This window comes from Carassius auratus, chromosome 10 (assembly GCF_003368295.1).
Source record: "Carassius auratus strain Wakin chromosome 10, ASM336829v1, whole genome shotgun sequence".
In the NCBI taxonomy this organism is placed as follows: domain Eukaryota; kingdom Metazoa; phylum Chordata; class Actinopteri; order Cypriniformes; family Cyprinidae; genus Carassius; species Carassius auratus.
The window spans coordinates 21,866,205-21,872,204 of NC_039252.1; the positions used below are offsets into that span (position 1 = coordinate 21,866,205).

A 6,000-nucleotide genomic window follows, 5' to 3' on the forward strand; every position below is an offset into this window, starting at 1 on the left:
TTATTATTTATGAATAGATTTGACCACTAGTGGCCGTCACAGACCACTAACACCTTCATCCATTCACAATAATTAAAGATATGTCTGTGTTAACATTACTATTGATTAAAAAATATATATACTAAATAATTAAGTCTCAAAATGACACATTTTTATCACAGGTCAACTAATTTTCTGCTTCTCCCTATCTAGACAATTGCCTACATTTTCTGCAACAAAAGTCCCATGCATCATTTAATAAATCCTCTTGTTTCCACCACTTTCTACGACGCCACCCCATTTAAATTGTTGTTGCACTTGCTAATTTACATTATTCAACTATGATGTCAAAAGTCACTGTAATAATGTGTTAGGGTGCAGCTTTGTGTTGAACTGCCTCACCCATCATCATCATCATCATCATCATCACTAGTGTGAGATCATCCAGACAAACACGAAATCTCTCATTTGCCTTTACCACGGAGGAATGCTCCACATTGAAACAGTTCAGGTAAGAGAATATCCTCACTTTGTTCTCTCCAAAGCCCACTTCACTGAGCTAATTTGTGTTACATTGAGAGGATTTAGCTCCTTTGGCTAATGTCGGCTAGCAGACAGTTTGTTGTGACGTGAAGTCGCAGCCACGTAGAAACACAAACACACTGAATTACTGATTGAAAACTGACATTAAGTTGTTTATTTTAATAAATACAATGTGATATTCGTGGACAGGTGTGATATTTGTTTTAAAACGAATCGTTTGGCTAGTTGTCCTTAGCTCGCTAAAAATAAACAATAACAATATTTAGTGACGTTAAGGGACCGGTAACGTTGATTAAATTATTCTTATTTTTACTATTTAGATAATAACCAGAACCAAAAGTACAGTAACTTTATTTACTCTTTCTTAAAATGAAACGAATAACCTCTGATTATTTGTTAATAGATAAAATAAACAATTGTGTTATAATTGGTGTAACAAAAAGTGCTTTGGTGGTAAAACATGGTGAAATGGCAGTCTCAGATTATATTACCATGGTATATTTCCACGAAGACACGTAATGCCAATGTAGTAGCGTTACCATGGTACTTTTTTTGGATTGTGTTTCATGTGTGTGGATTAGTGCAAGTATAAATGATTTTTTACTTAGGATTAACTGTCTTTAGCTGATACAAATAGCCTTTGTTACCATGGTAACAACAGTTCCCACCAAACTACCATAGTGACGTCATTTAGAATGTTAATCATGATCATAATAAATATGGATTATTCCTTCAGCAGTCTATAACAAAATTCCATGGTAACACCATGCATTGTATAAACAGTTCTCTTACAGTAATGGTTTTACCATGCATAAACATAATGATTTAGTACCATGTTCTGTGTCAAAGCCATACCAACACACCCACCTCATGTTTTATGGCGGAAGTAAGCTATTTCCTGTGAATGTGCCGGACTTCTGGTTCATTAGCTGCTATGGAATAACAACATGGGTGAATAAGACAGTTTGCATAACAGTATAGTTTGTATATGGTTACAATAATTAGAATGATAACAAATACCAGTTTGTAGCAGTACAACGGACTGTTTTGTACACCTTAAACAACTGAAAGTGGTCGACACTGGAAGCCTTGTACATTAAAGTTACAAATAGTTGTGGCCCCACTTGCTTTTAAAGTGGGCATGAAATGAAAATTCACAAGTTCTATTTTCTAAATGTGTGTTATAGACATATTTGTGAAGAACTGATTTGTGCATGTTTCATTTGTACCTTTTTGACCTTGTAATTTATTGTTTTTTATATTAATTTGTCTGTGATGCATGATGAACTTAAAGGGTTAGTTCAGCCAAATATTAAAATTATGTCATTAATAACTTACCCTCATGTTGTTTCAAACCCGTAAGACCTCCGTTTATCTTTGGAACACAGTTTAAGATATTTTAGATTAAGTCCGAGAGCTCTCAGTCCTCCATTGAAGCTGTGTGAAAAACATCATCAAAGTAGTCCATGTGACATCAGAGGGTCAGTTAGAATTTTTTGAAGCATCGAAAATACATTTTGGTCCAAAAATAGCAAAAACTACGACTTTATTCAGCATTGTCTTCTCTTCCGTGGTGTCTGTTGTGAGAGAGAGTTCAAAACAGCAGTTTGTGATATCCGGTTCGCGAACAAATCAATCGATGTAACCGGATCTTTCTTGAACCAGTTCACCAAATCGAACTGAATCTTTAAAACGGTTCCCGTCTCCAATACGCATTAATCCACAAATGATTTAAGCTGTTAACTTTTTTAATGTGGCTGACACTCCCTCTGAGGTCAAACAAACCAATATCCCGGAGTAATTCATTTACTCAAACAGTAAACTGACTGAACTGCTTTGAAGAGAGAACTGAAGATGAACACCGAGCCGAGCCAGATAACGAACAAACATTGACTCGTTCATGAGTCAAGAACCGGTTGCATGACAGAAACGGTTCTTGACTCGACCTAAATCTAAATATCTTAAACTGTGTTCCAAAGATAAACGGAGGTCTTACGGGTTTGGAACAACATTGTTTAGTTATTAATGACATAATTTTGCTATTTGGGTGAGCTAACCCTTTAAGCACGTATTTATACGCAATTTCTTCAGGCTCTGAAAATTCTTCAAAAGAACACAAAGAACCTGCTGCATAGTGTAACTCTTGCATAGAACAGTCTCCTACAAGCACATGCTAGAGTGCCACACCCACATCTCACAACCAACCAATCAACAACCAGTGGATAGAATTAAGTTCTGCCTTTTTCGATAATCATTACAGTGTATATCACAATACAAAATAAATACCTGTTGCTATTTAAGATTCATCATTACTTCACAACTGACCCTTCGCAAAAAACTGCCCTCCTTAAGTATTGGTATGTCCAACAAGCCATGCCACTCTCACACTACACATCATGTTCTCACGCAGTGAAAAATATGTTGCAGAGCACAAGACACAACAGGTTATTTCTGGTATGAAGCAAAGTCTTAGATTTATAAACTGGCATTTTTAAAGAAATGCAAACAATAAATGCCCATTTCATAGCTCTTTAAACCACTTCAACTCTGTCTGCAGCATATTTGGTGGAACACACGGCTGGAATAATTAATCTTTTTTTATTGGATTTTTTCATAATTTTATGATAAATAAAAATAAATAATAATAATAATTTTTTTATGAAAGTTTTTATCTAAATGTCTTATTTAAGATCTGTTTGTTCCATCTCCCTGCAGAAAGTTTCTTTTGATTCAACTGGTTGCCAGTAAACAAGAAAAAAAAAATTTCTTTGTATCATTTATTTTTTTAAAGTATGAGGGATGTTTAATTGAAGAGAGGCAATATGTCTACTAGGGTCTCTATTCCTGCAAGATAAGGCACACCTGAATTTTGAAAGAGTTCCAAAACCACATGCACTGGGCTAAATGTGTATTCTGTATTCACTATTTTCAACGTAGGGAATCCTTATCTGGTCAGGGAGTGTTGTTATTCATCGCCAGTCCCTGCAGGAATAGCACATTTGTGGTGCATAAAGCAGGGAAAATGAGTACGGGGAAGCCGAGTGGCCTCAAACCACCAACCAAGATTGGTAAACCAGCTGCGACGCCAAGCAAAACCTCACCCACCTCAGGTGAGTCACCCATTGGTTACATAAGAAATACACCGATTTAGTGCTGACGTGCTCTTGTTTATTTTCTGATTATAGCTGGTGCAAAGGCTGTAACATCCCCAACCTCTAATACGGCCCAAGATGCTGCATCAGATTTCTCTGTTGGTGAACGAGTTTGGGTCAATGGAAATAAACCGGGTTATGTGCAGTTCATCGGAGGGACCCAGTTTGCACCAGGCCAATGGGCGGGAATAGTTCTAGATGATCCCATAGGGAAAACGATGGCTCTGTGTCTGGAGTGCGCTACTTCCAGTGTGAGGACTTGAGAGGTATATTTACTCGGCCCTCCAAACTGTCTCACACTCCCCTGCCAGAGCGTGAAGCCAATGGCACACCGACACCCGCCAACAAGACATCCACTCCCCTGCAAAGATCCCGTTCCTGTCACTCAAACCACTAGTGCAACCACCAAAACTTCACAAACCTAGACAAGAGCCACCAGCGAGTCTGCATCCAATCTGTCTGAGACAGATTCGGCCAAGAAGTTGCAGCGGGAACTGAAGTTGGGTTGATCGCGTTCTGGTAAGGCCCATCTCCTGTCTGTCTTCATGGCATATTGTGGAAACTTTTAAGGATTTTTTTGCTTGCACTTCGCAGGTTGGTGGAACCAAGGCAGGTGTTGTGCGTTTCTTGGGCGAAACTGACTTTGCAAAAGGTGATTGGTGTGGCGTTGAGTTGGACGAGCCTCTTGGCAAGAATGATGGGGCAGTCGCTGGTGCAAGGTAAGGACACAGTTTGCCAGAATTACCTAAAATCAACCCGTGTGAAAAGGAGAATCTGTTTTAAAACACATTTATGTGTCTAGGTGAATCTAACCAGAGTTTTAAGATATTCTTGATATCTCTTTTAAGGTGTGAGATTACTAGGGTCTTTTTTCAGCTATATATTTTAAAATTTGCTTTTTATGTTCAATTCCAAGGAAAAAAAAATCGTAAAATGGTAAAATGGGCTGATAGTGTTTTTTTTTTGTGTGGCTTTCACCTCGGGTTATGTCTTTATGGAAATTTATTGTAAGCTTAATGATAAAGAATATATTAGCTATTCCACAGACAGCTTATACACTGTCATTCAAAAGTTTAAGGGTCAGTCATTTTCTTATTTATTTATTTTTTAAAGAAATTATTACTTTTATTCAGCAAAGACACATCAAAACTGATCGCAAAGATATCTATATGTTACACATGAATAGATATAATAAATATGATAATATTTTAAAATAGAGAACACTTATTTTAAAGTGTAATAATATTTTACAATAGCCATGTTTTTATTGTATTTTTGATCAAATAAATGAAGTCTTTTTAACATTTAAAACATTTAAAACATTTAAAAGTCATGCCAACTCCAGACTTTCGAGGAGTAGCATTATATTTATATGCTTCACTCCCATAGATATTTGTGCCTACCAAAGTATGGACTGTTCGCTCCTACTCACAAAGTCACCCGCATTGGATTCCCGTCCACCACTCCCGCTAAATCCAAATCCTCCAGGCGCAGGTCGACCCTAAAGAACAGCCCCAGCGCATCCTCCATCAGCTCCCTCAGCTCTGTCACCTCCTCAGTTGGAGGCAAACCCAGCCGAGCAGGCCTGGTACAGTCCCACACCTTTCATTTACATTTTATGCCTTTCTTTAAATATTATTTGAAATAATGCCTGTCAATAATCTCTCAGCTCACAGAGACGTCGGCTCGGTACGCACGGAAGATCTCAGGCACCACGGCCCTGCAGGAGGCCCTAAAGGAGAAGCAGCAGCACATCGAGCAGCTCCTGGCTGAGCGGGACATAGAGAGGACAGAAGTGGCACGAGCCACAAGTCATGCCGGAGAGGTGCAGCAAGAGCTGGCGCTGCTCAGACAGGGCAGGAACAGGTCAGTAGCTATTCTCTCATCATAATGTGAAAGTCTTCATTTTTTGGATGATAAACGAGACTCTGTTTTTGCATGTTTTTTGAAGTATGCTGTGGAGATGGAAGCCAAGTTGGACCAGCTGCGGAGACTCGTGGAGACTGCAGACAGAGATAAAGTGGAGCTGATGAATCAACTGGAAGAAGAAAAGAGGTAACATTTAGAATTAAAAATACTTTGTACAGTAATTGATTGCTACTGAAGAACATGGAATATTCCGAATATCTGAAGAAACATTTGGGGGATTAAAGTGTCTTTATGCGCCCACAGAAAAGTGGAGGACCTGCAGTTCAGTGTAGAGGAAGCTTGCATTACCAAAGGTGACCTAGAGGTAAAGTGATCCCATCATATACGTTTACAATGAAGAAACTGGATATGAGCTGACCAGTGCAGTTACCTGTCTTTAACAGACCAGCCTGTGTTA

General features: G+C 38.4%; 1 pseudogene; it reads left to right on the forward strand.

Moving 5' to 3' along the window:
- The first annotated feature begins 3,544 nt into the window (after positions 1 to 3,544).
- LOC113110508 (CAP-Gly domain-containing linker protein 1-like) lies at positions 3,545 to 5,937 on the forward strand (annotated as a pseudogene).
- The last annotated feature ends 63 nt before the right edge of the window (positions 5,938 to 6,000 follow it).